Raw genomic sequence first — 13,798 nt, forward strand, 5'->3', positions numbered from 1 at the left:
AAAATGTAATAATAATATTGATATTTATGTTCTTTGTAGGGAACATTTTACTGAAGTCTTGTGACTCAATAATTGCTGTGTAGCTCATCATAATCTGCATATTAGCCATTAGCTTTATGCCCCTCTTCTGTCAGTATTTGCAACCAAGATGGTCAGGCAAAGTATTGCCAGGAGATGTTGAAAATTATCCAGAAGCACAGTGATATTGTGTAAGCATCTGGAGAAAATTCAGTTAAAAGAATAAAAGTAAGCAGCTGAGGAATTACTATCACTCATGGAGAAGGGTTGGATATTTTCAATAAATGAGTATGCAATATCCATATATACTTTCACAGAACAAAGAGTAAAGACGGTGAGTGTTACTTTATAAAGATACTCATAAAATATTATAAACAACAAAATCTTGGAAGTAGTTTCTAATGAAATTGATTTTTCTAATGTGACTATGCATTAATAATTTTTATTTTCTTAAATATAATTCTACAACTTTTTAAACAAAACAAAATCAAAATTGATCTGACTCCAAAAACTAGGCAGAAAAAATAACCATAATACATTTTTCACCTAGTATATTTTTGGAACCTATACCTTAAATTTAGTAAGTTTTTGTAATATAGCATATACATTATCTGTGAACTTTTTCTTTTCACCCTTTTCCCTCTGCAGTGCAGAAATGTTTTAGTTTGACGTAATGTGATCCAATTGTTTTTCGTTGTGCTTTTGTAGTCTGTGCTTTTGGGGTTATAGAATTGAGTTTTCAAAAACACAATTAAATTAAAAATAAGAATTACCACATAATCCAGCTACTCTACTTCCAAATATGTACTCAAAGGATATAAAATTAACATGTCAATGAGATATTTGCACTTCTATTTTCATCTCAGCGTTATTCATAGCAGCCAAGATATGATAACAATCCAAGTGCTCATCAACACATCAACAGATAAAGTGTGGCACATATACACAATGAGATATACTATAGAGCCTTAAAAAAAGGAGGCTGATCTTTTATTTATTTGTTACCAAATGAATCGAGTTGGAAGATATTACGCTCAGTGTAATAAGAGAGGCACAGAAAGACAAGTATAGAATGATCACAATTATATGTAAAATCTAAAAAAGTTGAACTCATTCAAACTGTGAATATGTCAGATGTGGTGGCTCATGCCTGTCACTCCAGCACTATGGAAGGATGAGGTGGTTGGATCACTTCAGGTCAGAAGTTTGAGGACACTGTGAGCCATAGTTGTGTCACTGTACTCCAGTCTAGGCAATGCAGCAAGGCCCTGAATTTTTCTACAAACACACAAAAAATAGTCGGAGATTGGAGTGTGGGGTGGTGATGAGAGTGGATTGAGAAATGAGAGGTGTTCATCAAAGGGTAAAAAATTTCATTGAGACAGGAAGAATTTCTGGTGATCCTTTGCACCAAATGGTGATCAAAGTTAATAAATATCAACTTCAAAATTGTTTAATAAAAAAAGACAGGCTTGATGTCTCATGTCTGAAATCCCAGCACTTTGGGTGGCCATGGAGGGAGGATCAGTAGAGGTCAGGATTTCAAGACCAGCCTGGCCAACACGATGAAACATTGTCTCTACTGAAAATAAAAGAATTAGCCAGCTTTGGTGGCATGCTTATCTCACCCCAGCTACTCGAGTGGCTGAAGCAAGACAATAACTTGAACTTGGGAGGTGGCAGTTGAAATGAGCTGAGTTTGCACCAGTGCACTCAAGTCTGGGCAACAGAAGCAAAACTCTATCTCAAAAATACAGATTGTTTAAAACGTAGAGTTTATATATTCTTACCACAAAGAAAGAAATGGTATATATGTGAGGTAATGGATATGGTAACTAGCACAATATGATTATTTTGCAATATATACATGCATTATAAAAGCACTTTGTGTCCCATAAATATTTATATTTGTTAATTTAAAATACAAATTTTAATAGAATGAATTACAGTTAAAATAAACTTGGCTTAATATACATAGACAGTAATATATGCTAAAGTTTTCTCCTATTTTGAATATTTGGCTTCTATTATTTCTTGAGGAAACAATCACCATGGGAAGGCATAAAGAACACTAAAGCTTAACGTTGTATGATTTACATTATTTTGTTGTGGTTGGTCTTTCTCCTTTTTTTCTTTCTACAAAAGCAATGGTGACAACTTTCTTATTCACACTTTCTTTTGAGTTTCTTTCTCCTGAGAAATCACCACCAAAAATAAAACTTGTGTAGATTTGTGTATATATTTTACTGCTGCTTGTTATGACTCTGTTGCCTTTGCTTTGGATTTCTCAGCTTCTTAAAACACCGATTTGCTTATTATTTTTTTTTCTCTGTACCATTACTGCTTCACTCTACCTGCAGGATCCTTTCTTTTTATTTTATTTTAGTTTAATTTTTTTCAGAGAGAGTCTCTGGCACAATCTTGGCTCAATGCAACCTTAGCCTCTCGGATTCAGGTGATTCTTCTGCCTCAGCCTCCTGAGTATCTGATATTACAGGCATGCACTACCACATTTGGCTAGTTTTAGAATTTTTAATTATGATGGGGTTTCACCGTGTTGCCAAGGCTGGTCTCAAACTGACCTCAAATGATGTGCCCCCTCAGCCTCCCAAAGTGCTGCAATTACAAGTGTGTGATGCCACACCTGGTTTGATCATTTTCTTTACTAGATCTACATGCTGCTTCTCTTAGTCCTACATATGCCACTGTCAACTCACTTATTTATTTTCTGTGATAGGAAGACTCATGTAAAGAGTTGGCCCTGACAAGGTTTAATTTTATTTTTCTTAACTCTCCTTTCTTAAGGCATTTACCCTGTTTTTAGAATCATATTTTATACTTGTCACTAAATCCCATATATCACTTGTCTGTTGCATATTACTCAAACAGTGATGTGTATCTTTAAAACTGATTCACACCATCATTCTTGAAATACTATTTTGCTTTGGATTACATGACTCAACTTTCATCTGATTTTTCAATTTAATTGTCAGTGTGTTTTGCTTCATTTTATCTAATAGACGTCTGTTCATTAGATCATTAATGTAACTACACAGAATATGTTTCTCCTTCCCTTTCTCCTTCCCCTTTTCCCTTCCCTTTTTCTTTTCTTTCCTTTTCTTTTATTAAGAAAGTGTTCTGTTACCCAGTCTGGAGTGCAATAGTGAGACCTTGACTGACTACAACCTCAAATTGCTGGGCTCAAGCAACTTTCCTGCATTGATCTCCTCATTAGCTGAGACTACAGATGCACACCACCACACCTGGCTTTTTATTGATGTTTTGAGACAAAAGCCTCTTAAGTTTTAAACCTGTAGTTCTAAGGAATTCAACCAGTGATATGATCTCTGAATTTCTATACATTGTGCTTTTCTTTTTTTTCTTATGAGTGCCCCAAGATTAAGACAGCTAAATTGAAAACTTCCCCTGAACTTCTTTACACTTTCTACATGACTCTCTCCCATCATTTTTTGTCCAAAAGTACATCACCTATATAACATAAAAACTGGGGATATTCCAAATACGATTATTTTCCCTCATGTCTTTCATATTTTATCTTTAACAACTTATTTCTTATCTACCACCTACAAATTCTTTTTTCTGATTGCTGTTTATGCATTAAAGGTGAGGTCATCATTTATTGTTCCCTAAATGATAGTATCTACATCTTAATTTACTTCTTTCTTCTGTGTTACCCTGTTCAATTTATTTTTCATTGAGGGTCTAGAATTATTCTACTTTTCAACGAATAAAACACATCTCTTTTCTTTTCCTTTCTGTTCTTGTTCCTTTCTGCTTTACTATTAACTGTTACTTTACGAAATGAGGAGCCATTTCAGTGTTATTTACTATTATATCCACCATTTTAGAAGCCATTACAGTGTTATTTACTATTATATCTACCATTTTAAGCTAGAATTCTGAGATATAATAATTTCTCTCTAAGTGTTTAATATTATAATAAACAATACAACTTTGTAATTTCAATATTAAATTGTTGAATACTAAGTCTATATAGTATTTATGAAACAATATTTTAGTTGACTTGCAGATAAGCTTATGCTATTTTTTCACTCATTCCTTCCATTTCTATCCATCCTAGCTATAAGACTTTTAGAAGTGTGAACTAGACATATTCTTCTCTGTACTTGAGAGCATGTTGAAGTTATATGAATAAAGAAATGTACGCTGACCATTTAATTCATATTAATAAATATAAATGTTTAAAATTTAAAATTTATTTAAATGTTTTTATTACTTAAATGTATTATTACAGTTATTATTTACATTTTTTATTATTCAAAACTCAATACGGGAAACAAACGTGGAAAAATCTCAAGTAATTCTATATTTATCATTCCTTTTATCATAGAGGTCACAAGCCTTCTCCTTACTGGTTAGGGCCATATTTCCACAACAATAATAACATTTCACTTTTCATTTCCCAGTGAAATCCTAGGAGTGTCTTTTGAAATCTATATTGATATGCCTACAACTGCCCAGTGTAATTCTGTCTACTTAGGAAGGTATGACTCTACAAGATGAATATGATAATGTCTTGAAATATCACACTTACATTTAATTATACAAAACACCACTAATGTAATAATAATATATCAGCTGCACATTATGTTGTCTATATAGAGAGTTAATTTTTACACTCAAATACTTTAGTTAGAGACTGTGAGATTAAACTGGCCCAAGATGGAACTGAATTATCTGTAACAACTACCACACTGTGGTGAAATTAAGTAAATGAATTCTTAATAATTTGGAAAACAATAAAGTCATATCACTTAAAAGTTGCTAACAGAAACATATATTTCTTAACTATTTCTTATTACATGAAAGACAGAATGGCTTTCATGATAATGATGGAAGCAGTGTCAAATGAAATCTTACAAGACCATCTGGACATGATGGCTCCATGACTGTAATCCCAACACTTTGGGAGGCTGAGGCAGGTGGATTACTTGAAGTCAAGAGTTTGAGATGAATGTGGCCAACCTGGTGAAACGCCGTCTCTACTAAAAATAAGAACATTATCTAGGCATGGGGATGCATGCCTGTAATCCCAGCTACTCAGGAAGCTGAGAAAAGAGAATCCCTTGAACCTTGAAGGCAGAAGCTGCAGGGAGCCGAGATCGCACCACTGCCCTCTGGCCTGGGTGAGAGAGTGACTCCATCTCAAAAAAAGACCTCTCTGAACATTAAAAAGCAAGGTAGATTTAATGAAGTTTCTATTTTATGTTGTCATTAAAGTTAATTGTGTTTAAAATGAAGAGATATAAGGAAGAGAAAACAACCTCAGACTTGATTTTTGGAGCTCTAGAATCTAATAATGTAACTCAGGGGTGTGTTTAATGAAGAAAGACCTGACCTCTAAGTTTGGGCAAGACAGTATGTGGCATTTTAACTGACCATCATCACCCACTCCATGGCTTCATGGCAACTGTGAGGAATATTAAATTCTAGATGCAGATTTTGATGCACGTGTGGAAATACGGAGCTTATCTCGAATAATTGTGGTTGTGTGATTTAAAATGTCTGAGGCTCCCTTAGAGATTATTAGCTCAGAGGCTTTTCTTCAGCCCACCTCAGAGCTTTCTTGGGGGCAGATGTTGACTCCCAGGAGGCATTTGTGGAAAGGAAATATACTAGTCGGAGCCACCAGTAGCAAGGAATAAGAGTCAGACAAGCAGTACACAAACAAAATGCCTGGAAAGAAGAGGCTGGTGAAGAAAATTGATGAGGAAAATCAGCTTTGTAAAACTCTCACAGTTTGTTGCTGTTTATTTTGGATTGGGTTTTAAATAGTCACAGAACTTGCCCTGTGACCCACATTGGAGTCCTGTGGCATGATCATGGCCTACTGCAGCGGCAATCTCCTTGGGTTCAAATGATCTTGCCACCTCAGCCTCCTGAGCATCTCACCTCTCTGGACTCCACCAGTCCTCCCCCCCTCAGCATTTCACAGTACAGGCATGGGCCTCCAAAACTAGCTTATTTTTGTATTTTTTTATACAGAAGAGATCTTGTCATGTTGTCAAGGCTGGTCTCATACTTCTGGGCTCAAGTGATTTGTTCTCCTAAACCTTCCAAATTGGTGGGATTACAGATATGAACTACCATACCAAGACTCCTACTGGTATATTTAGAAGGATATAAGAATGTCCATTTTGAATGCACGCATGGAGAAGACCCCAAAACTTTTCACTTTTCGCTGACTTTGGACTAAACACTAGAGTTCCTGAAAGAGTCCATATGCAAATTCTGGACAGTTTTTCTTTTCTTTCTTTTCCTCTTTTTCTTTTCCTTCCTTGGATTTTTTTTTTTAAATGTGTCAAGTACAGTAGATGACGAAAAGGATGACAGAACACAGATTAAGTGGCCATACATGACAAAGAATATAGAGTGCAAAACTAGCTTTAAAGAGTTGTGAAACATGTACAGAACCCACAAACTAAGCAATTGTGGAGGTCAAGAATTTGTTATCTGAATATGCCAAATAATATTCAAAGTGTTCAACATTCAACAATAAAATAAAAGGCATTCAAAGATAAACACAAAAAAAGCACATTCAAAGAAAACATAACTAAAAGAAATTATTTTAGAAAGCCCAGTCATGGTACTAACTAGGGAAATATTTCAATTATCTTCATTTTAATGTTCTCAAAGACCTAAAGGAACCCAGTAGAATAGTGATTTAAAATTGAAAATAAGAATAAAGACATATAAATTATTTAAAAAAATGAAATCAATAATGTGTAACTAGAAAGATTGACTAGCTTGTGTGGGCATGCAAAAAGTGTAATGAGGCAACTTGAAGATTGATTGTTTGATATTATTCAGTGTGAGAAACAAGAATAATGAACAAAACTAAGGTTGCCATGGGATTCCATCAAGAATATCAGCATATTCATAATGGGAGTTCCACTGAAAAAAGAGAAATATGGGGGAAAAAAAATTTGAATGAACCATAGCTGAAACTTCACAAACATGTTGATAGATGGAAATCTACTGATCCAAGTATCTCCAAAGAAAAAAAAAAATTCTCCAGGAAGAATAAACTCAAAGATATCCACACTGAAACACATGAACTGAAATTGACAGAAGACAAATAAATAGAAAACTTTAAAAGAAGCAAGACAGAAGTAACTGATCACATGCAAGTTATCATCCATGACATTAACAGCCAATTTCTCATTAAAAATTATGGAGGAAATAAGTCATGGTGATGAGATCTTCAAAGTGCTGAAATAAAAAAATTAAGTCAATCATAAACTCAATATCTGTCCAAACCAAAATTTAAATTTTTGAGCAAGTAAGGCATTTCCAAGCAAACAGAATTAAAGAGAGTACATTACTGCTAGATCAGCCTTACAAAATATGATAAAAACACATAAGGCATGAAAGTAAAGTAGTATCTCATGTGAAAATAAAGAAATAAAGAACGTCAATAAAGTAATTACACCAGGAAATAGAAAAGCCAATATTATTGTATATGGGGTTCCTGTGACTTTATTTTTCTACTATATTTAAATGACAAGAGGAAAGTCACAGTATCTTACAACTGTAATCCCAACCAAGGATGGGGGTTTCCTTGAGCCCAGAAGTTTGAGACGAGTCAGGGCAACAAAGTGTGACCCTGTCTCTACAGAAAATCAATAAAATTAGCCAGCTGTGGTGGCATACATTTCTGTCCCAGGTACATGAGGGGCCGAAGTGGAAGGATCCCTTGAGCCCAGGAGCTGGAGGCTGTAGTGAACCATGTTTATCCTATGTGACTGAAACCCTGTCTCAATGAAGTAAAATAAAATTCAATAATAACATAAAGAAATGACAGAGAATAAAACAATAATTACATATCTGGGTTGTTAGTAGAAAAATATGTAATATTTTTGTATAACAATTTTTGTTTGTTATACAAAATTTGTATAACAAAAATCGTACAAAATTTGTATATGAAATTTTGTGTAACAAACAATTTTTGACAAAAAAATAGAAAGGTAGGGAGAGCAATATGAGAAAATGATTTTTGTGCAATATCAATACTCAGTTATTGTAATTCACAATATGTTATTATAAATTTAAGATATTAATTATAATACCATTAATAGCCAATAAGAAAATAACTGTTCAAATATACTGAAGAGAAATGAAGGAGTCAAAATGGTACCCTAGAAAAACAAATGCAAATATGAGCAGTTTTGGAGGAATGAAATATAACAACACCAATAACAAAACTTGTAGAAAAAAAGGACAAAAATAGGAAAATAAATTCTTGTCAGAAATTAATTTCCATCCAAATAAACTCCAGTTAAATGTCAAAGACTGGCAGAATAACTTTTTAAATATTTTAAAAGTGAGGGAAAAAATAAAGCAAACAGTAACCAAAATAGAGGTAGAATTACTAGACAAATATCAAAATTGTTTAATTCATCAAGAAGATATAACACTTACATATATACCTAATAACAGATCCTCAGGATATATGAAACAAAAATAAATTGATTTCAGGAGCTAGACAGTCCTGCAATAATAATAACAGTGGGAGATTTCAACACCTCACTTTCAACAATGTATGAAATGACCAAATCCAACCTCAATAAGAAAACAAAGGTCTTGAAAAGCAGCATAAACCAAATAAGTCTATATGACATATACAAAACACTCCACTCCACAAGCTGACTACACATTCTTCTAAAGTGCATGTTTGTTATTCTCTGTGCTATCTTCAGAATAGACTTTATGGTAGGCCACAAAGGAAGTCTATTATATTTAATATTACTGAAATCACATATAATGATTTCTCCAAACACAATGGAATAAAACGAAAGACCCATTTTCTTTTTTTTTCCTTTATTTCTTTTTTTCTTTCTCTCTTTAAAATAGGTGAATAAATAAATAAGTTGGAGTCTCACTCTGTCACCCAGGCTGGAATTCAGTGGTGTGATCTCGACTCATCACAACCTTTCATGTTCAAGCAATTCTCCTGCCTCATACTCCTGAGTAGCTGGGACTACAGGCACACACCACCATGCTAGGCTAATTTTTGTAGTTTTAGTGGAGATGGAGTTTCACTGTATTGATGAGGCTAGTCTCAAACTCCTGACCTCAGGGGATCTACCCACTTCAGCCTCTCAAAGTGCTCGGATTATATGCATTACCACCATGCCTGACTGAGACTCATTTTCTAAAAACTGAAAAATATATATTGTTTGGAAACTAATAAATACACTCTTCAACAACCTATGGTTAACTGAAGAATCTTCAAGGAATTAAATTATTTTCACAAATAAAAGAAAATTTAAAGCATACTAAACCTTCTGAAATGCAGATAAATCAATGTTGAGAAATATATATGTGTAAACATAGATAAAAGAGAAGAAATGTAAAATTTATAACATAAATGTACACACAAGAAAGCAGAAAAAATGTAAACTAGAGGACAGTACTTTTGTAAAATATATGGCATAGTAAAGGAAGCTGCCATCGATTGCCCCCAACCCTAACCCCTCAAGAATACCCACAGAAAAACCAAAACCAAGTATACAGTGCCAAGATTATCACCATCAATAATGCAGAGCTCAAAACTGAGAATGAGGCTGCTTCTAGGGTGACAAAGAAGTGAAGAAACCAGGCAGAGGGTAAAAAAGTTGGCCTTTTATATTCATGACACTAGTCCTCTAATCTGCTGACAAACAAGTGTGAAAAAATAGAAAAAGAAAAACTCCTCTGACTCTTGGTTACTACACTGTATAAAATAAAGTTGAAGTGGATGGACAGCTTCCCCATCACTTTGGATTGCCTGGCAGCAAAAGTATTTGTGCCTTAGCCCAAGGAAGCCTTGTGAGTGCCTGAAAAGAGAAAAATAACCTGAGGACAATAAGGGATGAAGTAGCAAGGCAGGACTACCATCTCCAGCCTGCATAGCTCAGTCACAGGAGATGACAAAACTGAATGCCTCTACAGCATTACCATAAGGTATGAGGTATATTGCATAATTTCCTTGATCACAAATCTATAGAGAGCCTTCTCACACTCTTAGGATATCCCCTTCAAAATCTCTCAGACAGGAGACTGACAGTGTTTCAAAGTTTGTTAGAGCTGAGATAAACCTGGGTTTAAGGCACCATCTACTGCCAAACAGAGGCACTGACCTAGCCAAAATCAAGCAAACCATGTCCCTCCATACTTTTGTCTTAAAGAAAATTCAAAACAATTATATACAACAAAATGCAAAATAAGACAGAGAAAACAATAAACTAAGTGACTAGTCCTTCAATAAAAAGATATATATGTATAACCACAAGAAATAATACCAAACAGGAAATTATAACATCCCTAAATGGACAAAGAATTAACCATTGACCAATGCTAATTAATGAGAATGGCTATCAGTGGTTATTGGATCAAGAATTCAAAATATCAGTTTCCAGGAAACTCAGGTCTCTAAAACAACACAGAAAAGGAACTGATACAATTCTGAAAGAAACTTTTAAAAATAGACTGAAATTATCTAAAAATAAAGAGTCCCAGAACAGAGAAATATACTGGTTGAAGTGGAAAATTCAGGTTTTCAACAGCAGAAGAGATCAAACAGAATAAAGTATCAGTGAGCTCTAAAATGAGCTATTAGGATCAGGTGTGCAGGCTCAGGCCTGTAATCACAGCATTTTTGGAGGCTGAGATTGATTGATCAGTTGAGGGTGGCAGTTCAAGACCAGTCAGGACACCATGGTGAAACCCTATCACTACTAAGAATACAAAAAATTCTCTGGGCATAGTGGTGCACACCTGTAATCCCACCTATTCAGGAGGCTAAGAGAGGAGAATCACTCGAACCTGGGAGGCAGAAGTTGCAGTGAGTCAGCGTTGTGCCATTGAACTCCAGCCTGGGCAACACAGAGAGAATTTGTATTAAAAAAAAAATGTAAAAGAAAAAGAAAAGAAAAGAAAATTAACATAGATTATTAAGAAATGAACAAAGACAAAACAGAAAAACAATCAAAAAGAATGGAGAACATTTACCAGATATACAAAATTCCCTTGAATAAGCAAATCTAATATTTAGCAATATTCATGAAAGAGTTCAGCAAAAGGAAGGTATATACAGCATATTCAAATGAATAATGACAACTTTCAAAAATTTGAGAGATATAAATATATAGGTTCAGAAAGATCAGAGACTACAAAAAAGATTAATGTCCCATAATACTACCCCACAACAAAGAAGAATCAAACACTCACTGTCAGTCACCACTGACGGCTCACTCACCTTGCTCTTCTGCCACTCTGCTATCCCACTCCTCTGCCCATCGCAATAGAAATGGAGATAGCCGTGCTGGTCATTGACAATGGCTCTGGCATGTGCAAAGCTGGCTTTGATGGAGACGATGATCCCCGAGCCAAGTTTCCCTCCATTGTGGGGCACCTCTGACACAAGGGCGTGATGGTGGACATGGGCCAGAAAGACGCCTATGTGGGCAATGAAGCCCACAGCAAGCACAGCATCCTGACCCTGGAGTACCCCATTGAAAATGGCATCATCACCAATTGGGACAACATGGAGAAGATCTGGCACCATTTCTACAATGAGCTCCATGGGGCCCCAGAGGAGCAGCCAGTGCTGCTGACCAAGAAACCCCTGAACCCCAAGGCCAACAGAGAGAAGATTACTCAGATTATGTTTGAGACCTTCAACACCCCAGCCATGTATGTGGCTATCAGGGATGTGCTGTCCCTCTGTGCCTTTGGGCACAGCACTGGCATTGCCATGGACTCTGGAGACAGGGTCACCCACACGGTGCCCATCTAGGAGGGCTACTCCCTTCCCCATGCCACCCTACTTCTGGAGCTGGCTGGTTGGGACTTGATTGAGTAACTCATGAAGATCCTCAGTGAGCGAGGCTACAGCTTCACCATCACAGCCTAGTGGGAAATCATGTGCGACATCAAGGAGAAGCTGTGCTAGGTCTCCCTGGACTTCAAGCAGGAGATGGCCACTGCTACATCCTCCTCTTCTCTGGAGAAGAGCTACGAACTGCTCGCTGGCCAGGTCATCACCATTGGCAATGAGCGGTTCTGGTGTACAGAGGTACTGTTACAGCCTTCCTTCCTGGGTATGGAATCTTGCGGCAACCACTAGACCACCTTCATCTCCATTATGAAGTGTGACGTGAACATCTGCAATGACCTGTACACCAACACGGTACTATCCGGTGGCACCAACATGTACCCAGGCATTGCCGACAGGATGCAGAAGGCGATCACTGCCCTGGATCCCAGCATCATGAAGATTAAGATCATTGCACCCCCAGAGTGCAAGTACTCAGTGTGGATTGGCGGCTCCATCCTGGCCTCACTGTCCACCTTCCAGCAGATGTGTATTAAAATCAGGAGTATGACGAGTCAGGCCCCTCCATTGTCCACCACAAATGCTTCTAAATGAACTGAGCAGATGTGTAGCATTTACTTCATGGGTTAATAAAGAAGTATAAATTTGCCCTTGGCAAATGCATACACCTCATGCTAGCCTCATGAAACTGGAATAAGTGTTTGAAAAGAAATTGTCCTTGAAGCTTTTATCTGGTATCAGCACTGGATTGTAGAGCTTGTTGCCAGTTTTGACCTTGTATTCAAGTTAATTGTTCCTCTTGGTATTTGTTTAATACTGCGTACATATATTTGAGTTCAAACTTTAGTGCATGTGGCTTGGTCACTTCATGACTGCTGAGGTAAGAAAGTGCTTGTGGAAGACAAGTCTGTGGCTTGGTGAGTCTGTGTGGCCAGTAGTCTCTGATCTGTGCAGAGTAGTAATGTGTCAGGACTGAGTGTTCTGGGGTGTCTCTAGAGGCTGGCAAGGGCTCCTGAACCAGTTGCTTCTGTCCTGCCTGTCTGTCACAGTTGGAAAGTCCAAGCCATAGGACCCAGTTTCCTTTCTTAGCTGATGTTTTCTGCCAGAACTCCGTGGGCTGTCACTTGCCTTGAGCAGGAAGCAGTTTGCATTTACACCTGTAAATGTATTCATCCTTTTAATTTATGTAAGGTTTTTTGTATGAAATTCTCAATTCTTTAAAGAGATGACAACAAATTTTTGTTTTCTACTGTTATGTGAGAACATTAGGCCTCAGGAACACATTATTGTGTAAGGAAAAATAAAAATGTTGCCAAAAAAAAAAAAAAGAATCAAGCTCTAAAAGTTTGAGAAATATAGAAAATTGTAAAAGCACTAAGGGAAAATAAACAAAAAAATGGAGGAGCTTGAAATCATTCGGCAAAAGACTTGTCAACAATAGGCTTTTAAGGAAGACACAGTATTAAAAGATATAAATTGTGATGTCAAAAATGTAATTGGAACAGAGGGTAAATGTCTAGAGTTTTTATGTGACAAAAGTTGTCAGCTTAAGCTAGTTGATTATTAACTAAGATGTTTTCTCTGAGCCTTTGATGACCATCAAAACTATAGCAGCAACACTAACAATAAAAACAAAGCAGTCGAAGCTTATCACTACTGAAAATAATTAAAAGCTAAACATTTAAAAGCAGACATGGGAGGAAGAAAGGAAAAAATGATGTATGACTCAATCAGAAACAACTAACAAGATAACAGTAGTAAGAACTTACTTATCAATAATTATCTTGAATGTAAATGAATTAAATTATGCAATTAAAAGACGTGGAGTGACCAAATAGATTTTAAAAATGGGATTCAAGTACACATTACCTATGAGACCCACTTAATCTTTAAGGACAAACATAGGCTGAAGGAATAAAA

General features: G+C 36.0%; 1 pseudogene; it reads left to right on the plus strand.

Annotated features, from left to right (window-relative positions):
* The first annotated feature begins 11,344 nt into the window (after nucleotides 1-11,344).
* On the plus strand, nucleotides 11,345-12,468 carry LOC129053480 (actin, cytoplasmic 2-like; annotated as a pseudogene).
* The last annotated feature ends 1,330 nt before the right edge of the window (nucleotides 12,469-13,798 follow it).

The sequence above is a fragment of the Pongo abelii genome, chromosome Y (genome assembly GCF_028885655.2).
Source record: "Pongo abelii isolate AG06213 chromosome Y, NHGRI_mPonAbe1-v2.0_pri, whole genome shotgun sequence".
Classification (NCBI taxonomy): Eukaryota; Metazoa; Chordata; class Mammalia; order Primates; family Hominidae; genus Pongo; species Pongo abelii.